Here is a 14892-nt window from a genome sequence, read left to right on the forward strand (position 1 = left end):
CTAATGGGATGGAACAGCTTCCATATGAGGGAGATTAATAAGACTGGGACTTTTCAGCTTGGAAAAGAGACGACTAAGGGGGGATATGATAGAGGTCTATAAAATCAGGACTGGGGTGGAGAAAATTAGTAAGTATTATTTACCCCTTCACATAACACAAGAATCAGCAGTCACCTAAAGAAATTAACAGGCAGCAGGTTTAAAACTAACAAAAGGAAGTATTTCTTCACACAATGCAGTGTCAGTCAATCTGTGGAACTCGTTGCCAGGGGATGTTGTGAAGGCCAAAACAGTAAAAGGGTTGAAAAAAGGAATGACAAAGTTCCCGGAGAATAGGTCCATCAATGGCTCTTAGCCAAGATGGTCAGGGATGCAACCCCATCCTCTGGATGTCCCTAAACCTCTGACTGCCAGAAGCTGGGACTGGACAACAGGGGATGGATCACTCAATAACTGTCCTGTTCTGATCATTCCCTCTGAAGCATCTGGCACGAGCCACTGTCTGAAGACAGGATATTGGGTTAGATGGACCCTTGCTCTGACCCCAGCATATGTTCTCCATGCACAGCACTATGGATCTTAACATTCCCACCAAGCCATGGTAGGGACAGAGGCAGCTGGGTGCAGCATAACCTGTTATAACCTCAGCTCTCAGCATTCAATGCTGAGAGCGAATACTCTCAATGGCACTGCTTAATGAGAAGATTCATGGAGCCCAGTAGCACCAGAAGGAACATCCCACAAATGGGAGTCTGTAGAGACCTCCTTGGAGAAGTTTAACTGAAGGTTGTATTTGGGCCATTATGAGGGATACAGTTTATTGCAGAGTACCAAATATCATGTAAATACATATTGCATTTTGCAATGGTGATAATATATTTAGTCCGCCTTTGCCACAAGATGACTACCATAAATTCAGAATAACATTTTGCATTACATTTACATTTGCTAATTTAGCAAAGGCGCTGTCAAAGCCACTTACTTCAGAATGTTGACTGTTGTCATAGAAGCTTGTTAGCAAGTTGTCAGAGCAGGTATCATTGTTGAATCTGAATAACAGATCAGGTGTCAATTGCTGTGGAGCGGTTTGGTTTTGGGATGGAATGAGAAATTCAGCTGAAGGAGAAGGAACTGTGTCTGTGATAGGAATTTTATGAGCTCTGTATGCCAGTATTCTATGAGTGGCTTTGTCATTTCATTGTGCAATTTCCTGAGGAAAGCAGCTAATTTAGGAGTTACCTGAAATGTAAAACATATAGTCAGCAAGAACAATAGGCTACTTCAAAATCCTTGATGCCTGCTCCCACTTAAAAACAGATTAGGGCTAAGGGGCTTCATTTTTAGAGCAACACTGGCTTAAGTGGACTGTCTTTACTCAGTGACAATGGCAGGCTGCACCATTTCAGAGTGAACCTGGTTCTAATGATCTCCCGGCATCATCTGTGTGATAAAGGAGGTGCTGAAGCTGAGCAAACTGCCTCAGTCTGCTGCGGACACCGTTTAATGGGTGTATCGCCAACATGCACGCGGGCATTGCATCCCTGGGTATGCTGCTTCCGGGTATAGTATCAACTACATGAAACTAGAACTTCCACATGGATCTAGCAGAACTAGGGGTTCAGAGAAGCGTGATGAGAATGATCAAGGGCCTGGGGAAACTCTACTGTAAAGAGAGATTGAAGAGACTGGATTGTTGCTCTAGAGAGGAGGCCACTAAGAGGGGATGCAACAGAAGTTTGTATAATAGCGACTGGTCTAGAGAACAGAGATCAGGAATGTCCGTTTTCCTGTAGTAGAACACAAGGGAACACTCAGAGACACTAGAAGTGGGAAATTCACAAGCAGTGAAAGGAAACACTTTTTCACACAGCCCGTAATGCGACGGTGGAACTCACCACGTGTGACAGGGTGCGGACAACAGCAGTTATCTGGGCACTCTGCTCACCAATTAAATCGCCCGGGAGCAAACCTGGAGGGTAACGCTGGGCCTAACTGGTCTCTGGGGGATGGGCTGGAGAGAGCTACAAGACTAATTTACCCATTAGCCCAGTAAGTACAAAAGGCAGAGGAAGGAAATGCTTTGACGTTGACCTTGACCCGATCCTTGAGAGTCGGAGCCAGGAGAGATCTCTCAGGGGGAAGCTACTTTCTGTTCCACCCCTCCCAGGGCTGAGTGACCTGGGGAGGTAAATACAGAGCTGCACAAAGTTTATAAGGCTGCTGGGGAGAACAGTGTAAATAAATTGCACCAGGTGTTTGACCAGACAAAGGTCTCCCAGTGTTTGTGGCTAGGAAAGAGAAGTGGGACAATGCCCTGTCACACTGCCTTAGGAAGTCCTTCAGGCCAAGAACTTAACAAGAACCAAGAAGGGACTGAACATTCATGTGGGTAACAAGAACATCCAGAGTTCTAATAGCTAATGGGAACAAGGGTTATTCAGCCTCCTGCTTCAGGGCTTCAGCCAGACTCTATCTATCAGACGCCAGGCTGAGACCTCATGTGGGAGCAGATTATCCCCATCTGCTCTTGTGGGATTCTTGGGTGCTGCCACAGTCAGAGACCAGACCCTTGGCGAGATGGACCTTGGGACCCATCCAAATGGGCAACTCCTATGTCTCTATTGGATAGAATAGCTGATACTTGGCTTGAAATCAGGCCCACCTGATTCAGTGCATTTGCACTTTCCCAGGGCCTGGCTGAGACTGGGTTGCAGATGAGTCATGACCTTGTGTTGGTGGGAAGAATACAGAACCACCCCAATCGATGGGTTCCAGTGAAAATCTAGGCCACAGCCCTTGTACAATCTGCTCCAAAGTAAACCAGGGAGCTCTGGCACCTGCCTCAAAGCGGAACACACAGTTTCACTGTTTTAGCATCTAGACGGCTAAGCTCTGTAGTTCTGTGCCATTGGGATCGGAGCCAGAACCTTTCAGGGTGAGCAGCAGATGCCCTATTCCTAGAGACTTCTAAAAATAGACTTTAAAACGTACTATAGCTGATGATCCTGCACTGGTGTGGGGCATATCCTGCTCCATCCTCCATGGGTGCAGAGGACCCTGGTGTGGCAAAAGGATACAATGTGTATATGAATTCCCCAGGCCTTTTCCCAGTACAGTGGGGTACGTGGGACTGTTCATTAGGCTGCTTCATTCGTTAGGCTTGAGCAGTGGCCTGGGAACAGCTCCACTGACGCCATACCCTGGGAGTGAGATTTCCACAGAGCTCCCCAGCAGCCAGCTAAGTCGCTTGCGTTGGGCACCGGAGAGAGCGCTTTGTCTTCTTGCTTACGTGAGAAAAGAACTGGAGCTGTCAGCAGTTCCGGCTGATTTCAGTGACATCAATAAATACAATTTTCAAAATCAGTTACCCAAAATATACAATCTACACCAGCGATTCATTCCCTAGTACCAGCTTGGGACCAGAGCCGTGAAATACAAACAGTACCTGATAGAGCTTCCGAAAGGTACTGGAGAGGGCGGTGATAGTAATGCAGGCCTGGGATTAAGGTGAACGATGCACAATTTGCAGAACAATGGAGGCTTTTATCAAGTAACCTGTGATTTGTTTACTCGTGTCCCAAATCTTTAGAAGCGGGAGCACATCGATGTTAGAGAAAGAACAGTATTGTGTAAACAACGCCTAACACTGAGAACCAGACTAACAACAGCGTTAGATATTTTTGAAACCTACCAACAATAAGGCATAAATACCTTTCTTATCAAAAGTCAGACACTTTTAGTGATTTACTCCTGAGCAATCGCTCTGAAAATGCCATACGACTTGCATCCCTCAGGTGGCAGCATAATTTATTTAACTGTGATCAAACGAAAACTACTAGTTTTACTAAAAACTACTACTACAGTGGCAGGGCTCCTCAGCTTAGATTTGCTAATGCTCATTCGTGCTGCTTGCGGTTGTCAACGAGTGCGATAGCCATTCAAAGATTTTACATATCAAATCCACGTTCTGTCTTCTCCGTTGCTGTACGTATCATTTCCAAATACCTGTACAGTACTCCAATTTCCTTATCCTTCTCTAACCGCACCTAACAATCCCAGCACTGTTACGTTCTCTAGTCAAATGTGTACGTTGCTTCAATCTATTTAAACCGGCATTTTCCGTTCTTTCTTTCCAGCAGTCTCTGTGGCTTAGTACTTTTCACCTTGAACCTTGCAGTGAATTTTCCCTGGAAGGAAATTCCTTTGCTAAATTCTTCCATGGATTTTTAACATACTGATTTTAGTTTGCTTTGCAAATACATTCAGGAGTAAAAAGGGGGTCCACACCTTGACTTCACCTGTGCCTATCACAGCATGCCATGTCAGCATATTCCATGTAAACGCATGGACTGAAGAACTCCTCTGCAAGTATCTTAACGTAGTGCAGATCTCATTAGCTTTTCACCCATGGCAGAGACAAGTAAGCCCTAGACTGGAAGTCTGATGGGGACAAAAGACGTTAGCAATGCCAAATACAATAATAATTCCTTGGGTAACATTAAAATACCTCAACCATGTATTGGGTTTACACTTAACTGTACACTGGTTGCATGTTTAATACCATGGGACTAGTAAAATATATGTATTAAGGTTTAACCTCTCCTGGAGGTCAGAAATCTCCTGTATAGATTGAAATAAGTTTGGGCAATAACATTATTCGGGCCTGATGCTCAGAGGTGCCAACAACCTGCAGCGCTCATTGACCTCCACTGCAGGGGTGGCCCTGCCCCCCCGGAAATCAGGCCCGTAGCAGATCATTATTTGCAGTCTTTATCCCACTAAGTCTAAGTTGCTCTTGCAGCTAAGTCGCTAAAGGCAACACCTAGGCTGCAGGCCTGCAACTCCCGCTGGGGCCGGCAAGGGAAGAGACGCAGAGCAGGGGCTGCTAAGTCTCTGTCCCATCCAGCAAGCACAAGGCAGGATAGCTCAGGCAGGTCCAGGGGTGGGGAGGGGGGGGAGGGGAATCGCTCTACAGTGCTTCTTGCTGCTGCTCCATAAAGAATCAGGTGCACCACAGCCCAATGCCAGCCACCCCCAGCAGCACAGGGGACCGGGGTCCCAAGGCTGCCCATGACGTCTGACGGGGTGACCAATCCCCTGGGGCCAATGGAGCAGGGGGGTGTCTCACCCGGGCCAGCCTGTATTCTGCTCTGCTCCTACCTGTGAGCACTAAGGGGGAAAGGAAGAGGTCTCCTGCATTGGTGAGAGACCTACCCGTGGTGGTGAGTCCGGGGCAAGACGTGAGGCGACCCTGCGTGGTGACAGTAGGCGGTAGGTAGCAGAGGCTGTGTTAGTGAGTCTGGGAGCTAGACGCACAGAGAACCACAGGGTCTGTCTGCATCCAGGAGCCTCGATAAAGAATCCTTTGTATATCCATCAAACCTCAGACCTGCCTCTTCTGTATTAGGAGACACACCCGGGCTCTCTCCTCTGTGAGTACACCCGTCTGAGACAGGCCAAAGCTCTGCTCTCGATTCAAAGTCTGGCTATTTATATATGCATTGCACCAGCAACTCCTGCCAATCCATCCAGCCTACGGGCATTCTGAACAAGGATTTTAAATGCTTCTTTTCATAGTTAAAAAAAACCGGCTGGAGATGCGAAGGCGAACGAGTACCCAATACAGCGGTGTTACATAGTCACTCCGCAGCACGCCTCGCTGGCAGAACGGAAATCCCGCCATCAGCAGGAGCACAGCACCATCTCCTGCCCGCACAGCTCTGTCGACACCCCTCCAGCAGGAGCCTGTGCCGGCACGTCGTTTCCCAGACATCTTTAACGGGGACAGACTCCACGCCAGCAAAGTGCACCAAGAAATCTCAAGCTGGTTTTCCTAATTAAACTGTCTCGATGACATTAATGCCCCATCCCCATTAGCATGCTAGCCAGCTCTGAAGCCTGCAGAAGGTGGATTATTTACATAAGAGTGATCTACTGGAAACAGCACCGAAATGCGGCTTCTTCCCGTTTATTGCTTTGATTTGGGAAAGTGAGAGTCCAGCCGCCTAGGCAGCACCTCCATTGTGCTAATGTTTAAATCTAGACCGGGCAGCCTGAGTATTTTGGCGAGTCCATGCACCTTGTAATACAAACCTTACCCTTCTGAAGCCACATCCAAAGTCAAACCGAATGTCTGGAGCCTGAGACATGATGTGCTTTATCCTCACCACTAAAAGGCGTTCGTGCCAGGCTGATACCCCTGGAATACGTATCTATGGAAAAAGGACAGTCAAGGTAGCAGAAATTCTGGACCCCCTGCTCCAGGGCTCCCCTGTTCCAGGGAGCCTGCGCAGAGCGTGGCTGTTTCGGAGGAGCTATTCAGGTAAAGGAGCAGTTCCTAGCCTTGGGAAGGGAGGCCTCTCGGGCTGGAAGGAACATGAGCTGTGTGGCCGGAGGCTGGGGAAGGAAGGAGGCGGGCACCACCACTCAGGCACACATTCTCTCTGCCCGCTGTGACCACAGACAGCAGTACGCGGACACAGGCATCCTCCCGCAATCACTGCTCAGAGTCAGTGTGACTCTGCAAGGCCGAGACTCACCCACAGGCTCAGCCAGGCAGGGGCAGGGGCTAGCAATGTAGCAAGAGCACAGAGACCCAGGCCACAGGAACTGGGCTGAACAGGTCACGAGAGTCAAAAGATTGAGGAAAATTAGAAAGAAAATAGCAAATTCATTTCCCCCCTATTTTTCAGACAGAATCATAGAAATGTTGGGCTGGAAGGGACCTTGAGAGGTCATCAGGTCCAGCCCCATGTGCTGGAACAGGACTAAGCAACCCCAACCCTCCTTGCCAAGTTTTCGAGCCCGGGCTCCTGTCTGAGCAGGAATGTCGACACTGCTACTTTTAGCCCCATAGCGTGAGCCCCGTGAGCCCGTCAGGTGACACAGGCTCTGAGACTCCCCGCCACGGGGGTGTCTCTTGCCGTGTAGAGGAGACACGCGGGTGCTTGCGCCCAGGAGACTCCCCCGTGGTACGTTAACGAGGAGGCGGATCCAGTGCAGCGTCACCTAGGGCTGTTTCTGCTCTGGAAGCAGGTAGACGAGCACGGTGCCTGGTGACTGTGTGAATGGGGGACCAGGTCGCTGCCCGGCTTGCGTCCACACGGGGAATGTCTTGAAGCCGGGCTGTTGGGCCCTGGCAGAATGGGCAGTCGCTCTGCCAGAAGGATGTGCTCCAGCAGCTTTGTAACAAGCTAGGCTGCATCCAGAAATCCACTTTCATCCCCTCTGCGTCACACCTGCCTGCCGCTAGATTCTCTTGGCGAAGGAGATAAAGAGCCCAGGAAAGCCCCGGAAGATCTTGTTCTGCTGAGGTAGAAAGCAAGAGCCTGCCTCACTTCCAGGCTCTAGAGGCAAGTCTCCTTCCTCCCCTCCCCTTCTGGCCGAAGTTATGGCTACAAGGAACAAAGCTTTGAAAGGTAGGTGGAGGCGTGAACAGCCACCCACAGGTTCAAACAGAGGGTTGCTTAAAACATGGAGAACCAGATTATGGTCCAGGGTGGGTGGGATCCTTGACATGAGGAAACAGATTAGTCAAACCCTTAATGAACCTGGCTGTGGCAGGATGAGCAAAACCAGAAAATCCTTTGGCTGGAGGATGAAAGGCTGCAATGGCTCAGTACTGACCCTTGTGCTTTAAATCCAGCTGCCCATGAGGAGAGATTCAGAGGTGGGCATAGCATGATGGGTACGCCACACTCGGAAGCACCTCCACTTCTGCAGATAGGTTTTCCTAGTGCCTGGTTTCCCACTGCCCAGGAGTCCAGACTGAACCGTGGGAGAGCTGCCCAATTCTACACCTGGGAGCCGTGCCCTGAGGGGCAGAGAAGAGCAACTGGGATGAGCGATGGCAACCAAATCCCATGTCAAGAGATGTGCTATGAGAGGAAAGGGACGAAGCGCTTGCAGAGAGGGACAAAACCCTGCCTTGGCCAGGATGGTGCTATTAGGATAGCGATCGCTCACTCTTGATTCAGTTTGTTTAGGGCCCAGCAGTCTGTGATTGTTACATCATCTCGGTTACAGGTGTCTAGATCCTGAAGCATGGCCGCGTCGCCCTGGAACCCTTGAGGGGAGTGGAGGGAGCTGTCGGTGTCGCTATTGAAGGCTCCAAAAGGAAGGTTCTCCCCAGCGTTCTGGACTCCCGGGGGAAGCTGGAGGATCAGCGCACGGTGATGGCGTTTGCCTAGAGTGTGAGGCTGTGTCTGCAGCATTGAGGAAGGCCGGAAGGGAAGCCTCCACACCCATCTGGCCTTCTGAAATGAGAGCTTGAAACTGCTGCCTTTGGTGTTGTGGCAGGTGGCCAATAAAATGTGTGAGCTTTGCGTAATTTGTTTAATCATATTTTGCCATCAAGGCCTGATAGTTCGCAACCCTAAACTGGAGAGCAGCTTGAGCTCCTTGTCCAAGGGAGTCGATTTGGTGAGAACTTGTTGATTCTTCTTGCTGACCATGTCCAATGCCAAGGAGTTGCGGGGGGAGGGGAGCCCCTTAGCCAGTAAATAATATTTTTGTTGGCCTCGTGTAGGTGGGCAGGATGCTGGCAGGTGACTGCCACTCAGTATGGGCTGATGGCAGTAAAGCCCTCTTAATAGGTCAGGCAACCTTGCCCTGGGGGCAGAATGTCCATCAGGCTGTGCTGAGTTTCCTGGACTTCCTTCCGTGGGATTTGGAGGGATCCAGCTAAGTTTAAGTCATCAGCATCAGATGGTGGAGGTGTCTCCTCCTCCACCTCTGGCTCTTTCTCCTCCAGGGTTTCCTGCCGGTGGAAGGTCCCTGCAGTATCAGTGGCTGTTGAGATACTGGTGGCTGCTGATACAACAGGGTCTCTTATAAGAGGGCACCCTCTGCTCTGGTCACTATAAGGATCCCAAGGGTTCCAGAAGACCCACTGTGGGTGCATAAGGGAAAGGTCCCCAGACATTTTCCTGCCAGGGTGATGTGGAGGCCTGCGGGATTCTGAGATCTTCTGCAGAGGAGGATTTTACAGACAGGAGGTGGAAATGTCCAAATTAGAGGAGGTATCCTCTCCCATGTCCAAAGCATGAACTCCAGGCATCCGTACCAGGGGTCGTACTGGTACCAGAGGCTGAGGAGGGGCTGGCAGTCGGGTCAGTACTGGCAGTGAGATCTTGGGCTGGATGCAGTACGAGAGATAAGGGTGCAGCTCCAAAAGGTGCAGCAGTCCTGGGGTAGAGTCTTCATCCGTGCCCCTGGTAGCTGTGACTGGAGGGGAGCCGTACCAGAGCCTTCAAAGAAGGCTGCTTAGAGTCCTTCTGCCTGGATAAGTCTCTGCGTCTGGTGGCACCTGCTTCTGGTACCAGCAGTGGTGCTTCATGGTGCCGTTTGCTAGAAGACTGGTCCGTGCAAGTGGTGCCAGAAGTGCTCTTGGGGGATACTGGCATGGTGCCGGGACCCGCAGAAACCTCAGCGGTGCCCACACTGGGACACAGAGTCTCCTTGGTTCCCGTCCTGAGAGGGGACTGACTTTCTCCTCCTGTCAGAGTCTCTTGCCCTGTTTAAATGCCCATTGTCTATGGAAGTCACTGGTGCAGCCCGAGAGACTGAGGCTGACGTACACGGGGGAGAGTCGGATCCTCCAAGCCTCCAGGAGCGCTCCATCAGGGGGAGCTTCAAGCTATCCTCCCCCAGCTTGTGAGATCTGCTTTTATATCTGGAGCGGACCTTGTGCTCGATGGGATGCTGGACTCTCTGAGGCAGGGGAGGCGCTGAAATGCATGTCACTGAGGGGACAGACCTGTAGTGGGCCTGGCAGGCTATGAAACCTGGAGTCGTTGACGTTACCCAAGCAGGGAGGCTGCACACAACGATGGCTGAGGGCAGAAGGCCCTCGTCGCCCCTAAAAAAGGCCTGGGGGGAGCCACCCTGAATGAACACACCTGAAAGTAAATAAATAAAATAACAAACAGGAATAAACCAAAACGAAATACTTTGAAAACTAGCAGCAGACACTGCAATGCTCCGTCTCGAGCTGAGGGCAGCTGAGAAGGAATTGTGGGCAGAGGGTTGGTGGGTCTATCCCTCCCTACACACCCTCGCATCTGAGAACAGGGATGTGTAGGGTGTAAGCATGGAGCTGTGGGCATTGCCAACTAACATCTCTGACTGAGAGTGCACAGATCCTAGTGCTTACACAACCTCAGTAGGGCACGCGCACACATACACACACAACCCAGCAAGAAGCTGGTAGGAAATTCTGAGCATTCGGCCAGGCTGCCCCGTCCTCTTCCAAAGCCTTGTCCATAAGTCCTACAAAAGCTGGATTCTGTTTTTGTTTGTTTCCAACAGGCCAAAGGATGATCTCTGCCCCCAGCTAGCTGGGGAGGGGCTGCCTTGAGGAGAACTCCTCAGCCCAGCTGAGCACAAGGAAGCCGTGATCAGATGTGGGATTTTACATTTAAAACCTGCATAACATTAAAAACTCCCCCTGGCATAACCCAGAGGCCCAGTGTGATTGATCTAGGGGGCGGATGCTTGTCCATGGGGAGTTCTGGAGAAGACTCATCTCTTGTCATACCTCACTTTAGGAAGCCCATTGTGATTAATGACATTATAATGACGACTCTGGTGAACCATTTTGGACAGACACAGCTGAAAAGCCATTCACAGCCAGCTTTTCAAGGAGGTCACCCCCTCATGGGCCACTTATTTTGGGAGCTGAACTCTTGAAAATCCATCACCGTCTGGCTATCTTGAGTTCCATCCCTTTAATTATTCTATTTTACCCATTTTAAAGGCCTGTTTGAACCAATCTGGAGCTAAATTGGGGCTGGTTCCTGCTCCCAGTTAAGTCACTTTGGCTTCAGCAGGTGCAGATCAGAAAATCTTTCTGTCTATTTAGATACTTCTGTGGCCCCCGTCTCCAGTCTCTAGGTACCTCCCAGACTTTAATGCACTGACCCTCACACTCCCCCGTGAGGCAGGGCAGGGCTATTGTCCCTGCCATACAGATGGGGAACTGAGGCTATGTGACTGGCCAAAGCTCAGACAGGAAATCTGTCGTGGAGTAGACAGGGATGTGAACACACCCCCTCCCCCCGAGTGTTTTACCAGCACCCTAACTCCAGACCTAGCCTCTGTTTGCAGCGTCAGCACATTAACTGAATGGGAGTCCAGGGTCAAACGTTTCTGGTCACCCCTGTTACCAAGACTGGCCCATTAGAAGTGACATCCCATTGGTATGAAATATACAGAGCTTGCCTCATCTCCCGCTGCTCTTCCTACTCACAGAAACCTTCATTTCTTAGGCAGACTGTAACTGTGTGTGTGTGGGGGGGGGGGGTTGTACAAGCCAGGGGTGCAATTTATTACACTGGTGTAAATCCAGAATAACTCCCCTGGAGTCAGTGCAGTTACACCAGTGTCTCGGAGACAAGAACAGGCCCAAGGCTCACTGACTCATGGCTGATCTCACAGGATGATGGTAATTTTGGTGTTGGGTTGTAATATTAACTAGGACAGTGGTTTGATCTAGGTGTTAGGGGAGGACTGGATAATTGATAAAAGACAGAGAGGCACAACTCTGGGTTATCTCCCCCCCCGCCTCCCCCCCCCATCTCATTGTCATATTCCTGGACATCCTGTGAGATACTGGAGGATTTTTTCCAGAACGCATTCAGACTGAACACAGACACCAGAACAGAGCAAACAAAAGAGATCCTTCAGAACCCCAGTCAGGAGCAGGGAACACTTGCCACGTTTCAATTGTCTGGCAGTAGCGCTTTGGCTGGCAACACTAAATCGGAGACATGGAGTTACTACGAGCTGCATGCTATGCTTGACAATACACAGGAACCCTGCATAGCCTCAATTACCTGATCCTCACTTACCTCCAGTTCCCCGTCCTCTGAAACAAGGTCATGTCCCCATCTATTGTGTCTACTGAAATTCCCTCCAGTACCCAAACCCTTGATTAAACCAGCTCATCCATCGTCCCCCTGCAGAAGGAGGCAGTGCTGGGATCGCAGACAGGCCAGCAGCGCACAAGCCACCAGGAAGTCTGGGTCTCTTATCTGTGCTCCTCAGCACTGAGCGCCTTGTTCTGGGCCGCCTCTGACTATACCAGACGTTATTGTCTCATTTCCTGGCAAATAACTGATCCCTGTTAACTCTGTACTCTACCCAGCACAGGCTGCAGTTCCGTTACACTGAGCAGATCGAGAGTAACTCCAATGAGGGCAGGTTTGTGAGAGCAGAACTGGCCCCCCTGTTTCTAAAATATCACCTCCTCTCCCAGCGTGCTGAACCAAAGCCATTGATCAATCCGGCTTGAGCTCGCTAAAGGAGATACCAACAACCCCAGCCCTGGCAGCCACAGTCACACCATGTTTCACTTGATATGTCAAGTGAACGTTTAGCAGAGACATAAACGCAGCCTGAATAAATGAGCCACAGCCGGCAATACCTGGAACAACCAACGGGGAAATTACTTGTAAAGGGGCCCATGGATCAGACACTTGCTCCATTCTGACAGTTTAGCCTTTGATCTGCACTTTGTAAGCTGAGTTACAATTAAAGAATGAATTTATTGCTCCAACTTCTAACCATTATTAAACATCAAACCCATCTGCGTTATGGGGTACTGGGGGTGGGAGGTGGGGTGGGGGCAGGTATCCAAAGATAAGGTTCTGTTGAAATCTGCACTGAAAGCAGGAAGAAAATCCCTCTGTTTCACACCGTGGTCATCTCCAGATTTAGCAGAATAACATCATGGAATAACTGAGGTTTCCATGCTTTTTTAAAAGAAAAATATTGAACTTCTGCAGAGAGAACCTTTGCAGTTGCTCCCCTAGGAATGCTGCCCTGTTTCCCCATAGCTCTATAGGTTTCTCTAGCTATAGAACTGCCGTCCCCCCAAACTCCTCTCACACGCATGCGCACGCACTCATTGATATCAGAAATGTTATCGGCTAGAGTTGAACGGGTAACTTGAAACACATGCCAGGTGATCCCCTTATTCAGAAAAGCTGGACTGAGCTACACCAAGCAAAACTGAGGAACTGCTCAGATCAGAACAGGGCTCCCTCTAGCCACGCCTCTGACAGCGGCCAGCACCAGATGCATTTATGGAAAAACCTGCTCACAGGTGAAATTCCTTCTTGATCCCCAGCAGCTGATTTGTGCCTTGAAACATGAGGCTTATTATTCCTGCTAAGAAACTGTTGTTTATAATCCCTGATGTACCTGCAACCATCCTCATTATCAATATAAACTTTCTATCCTTTTTGTGACTCCTATTATGCTCTTGGCTTCAATTATTTCTTGTGGCAGTGAGTCCCACAGGTTAATTATATATGATGTAAACACCTTTTGCCAGTTTTAAATTGTTGCCATTCAGCTTCATTCCCGATCCCTTTGTTCTTTCTTGTATTACAGCACAGCACCAACAGAAGTGTCCAGTGTAACTTCTAGGTAACGTCCATGGTTTTGTATCCCTCTACCCTGTTTCCTTCTTGTTTACCTCCTCTTTGAACTAAACAGTCTCCAGCTTTTCACTGTCCTCGTTCAGGAGTCTCTCCCTTCAGACCTCCAATAACCTGGGCCATCTGTCTCTGGCCCCCTTCTCCGGATGCTGTATCTGGCCTTAGGTCACTGAAAGCGAAATGTCAGGAAAAGCGGCCAGTCGAAAGAGAACCTTGATGTGTGTGAGATGCACTGAACCACCCTCACGGACAGCTTGTTCAAGGCTGGGCTCTTTTCTGCAGCTGCTTTGTAATGTAAGTTGTGAATATAAAACAAAGAAAATCATGATCTAATTAGCAGCCTTTAGCTACCGCATTGAATTAGCAAAAAAGAACGAAAGTGGGTTTAATTAAATCAATTGCTGGAACAGAATTTTGATTAACTGATGTAGTGCATTAAATTGTAAATCCTGGGATGGTAAAGTGACAATTAAAATAGCACAAATGCCTTACAAATTAATTTATTTTTTTGAAAACAAACATGCTGCCTCGTATTGAAAATTAATGTGCCAGAGAGTAAAGGAGGAGACAGGAAGCACTTGCATGTCTCCGGGGGCCGTGAGCCTGAATTCTGGGCTCACTCTGCACATTAAACTACATGACCCGAGCCCCCAAATGACAACAAAGCACTGCTCAGTGTCACAGCCCTAGCTACTGTGCTCTGAATAATCCTTCCAGCCTCTGCATTAAACCTTCTAAACTAAACTCATTAATAACTTGCTCCTGTCACGGCATGTGGGCCCAAGCATGTCAATTCCCAAGGCAGCCAAGTTTGACTTGTAACATTTCTTTTCTAACCTCCAGAAACATGCTGGCTACACACGAACTGTCCCTCGCTTGGGGCAGGAGCTTTCCCTAAGGATGGGCCCCTAGGATGGTACAGAGGGTGTTCAGAGCTGGCCCTTGCCAACCTGGCTCCAAGGGGTCCCCACTGTTTCACACAGCGGGGACGGCATGAGCCTGAGGATCACACAGCCGTACTGAAGGGAAAGGGGAATCCAGGGGAGCTGTACAAGTTACATTAGCCCTCCCTGAAGTCCTGGAGCTGCCGTGCATGGGTTGGGCCCCAGACAGCTTCTGGGCGCCCAGCTTAACTGGGGGGTAAGTTCTTACACTGGCTCCGAATGTGTCAGCATGGAGGGGAGCAGGCTGGGGGAGGGGCAACTGGATCCCGTGTATTTGGATCCAGCAGTCAGGAAGAGCTGCATAGAAAGTGCAGGGGGGCAGCACGTCAGCCCTCCAGACTGCTCCATTTGGGATGAATTCCTGCTCCTTGGGATCCATACACAGAGCCCGTCACCCAGGCTGAGCATCAGGTCCCCCACGTTCCCCTGATCAGCTCCTCAGTGCGTGATGGCATCACAAGAGCAGGTTGTTTCCTGACCTCCTTTGCTCAGTATCTCTCCTCTGC

The 14892-nt window shown here is 49.7% G+C and overlaps 3 long non-coding RNA genes across 4 annotated transcripts in view; 1 reads left to right on the forward strand and 2 right to left on the reverse strand.

Annotated features, from left to right (window-relative positions):
- Positions 1–1508, reverse strand: part of LOC125643403 (uncharacterized) — a 3917-nt gene extending 2409 nt beyond the window's left edge. For both annotated transcript variants that reach the window (XR_012670399.1, XR_007358717.2), the window contains exon 1: positions 983–1508. This is a non-coding gene — a long non-coding RNA (uncharacterized LOC125643403). The remainder of the gene's footprint in view (positions 1–982) is intronic.
- A 628-nt stretch (positions 1509–2136) lies between these two features.
- On the reverse strand, positions 2137–5615 carry LOC142073435 (uncharacterized). The gene is made up of 3 exons (XR_012670337.1): positions 5215–5615; positions 4288–4440; positions 2137–3583 (listed from the first exon to the last, which is right to left on the reverse strand). It is a non-coding gene; the product is annotated as an uncharacterized LOC142073435 (long non-coding RNA).
- Positions 5616–6300: 685 nt separating this feature from the next.
- Positions 6301–8329, forward strand: LOC142073436 (uncharacterized). Its single transcript, XR_012670338.1, has 3 exons — positions 6301–6322; positions 7036–7418; positions 8026–8329. It is a non-coding gene; the product is annotated as an uncharacterized LOC142073436 (long non-coding RNA).
- The last annotated feature ends 6563 nt before the right edge of the window (positions 8330–14892 follow it).

This window comes from Caretta caretta, chromosome 10, assembly GCF_965140235.1.
Source record: "Caretta caretta isolate rCarCar2 chromosome 10, rCarCar1.hap1, whole genome shotgun sequence".
NCBI classification, from domain to species: domain Eukaryota; kingdom Metazoa; phylum Chordata; order Testudines; family Cheloniidae; genus Caretta; species Caretta caretta.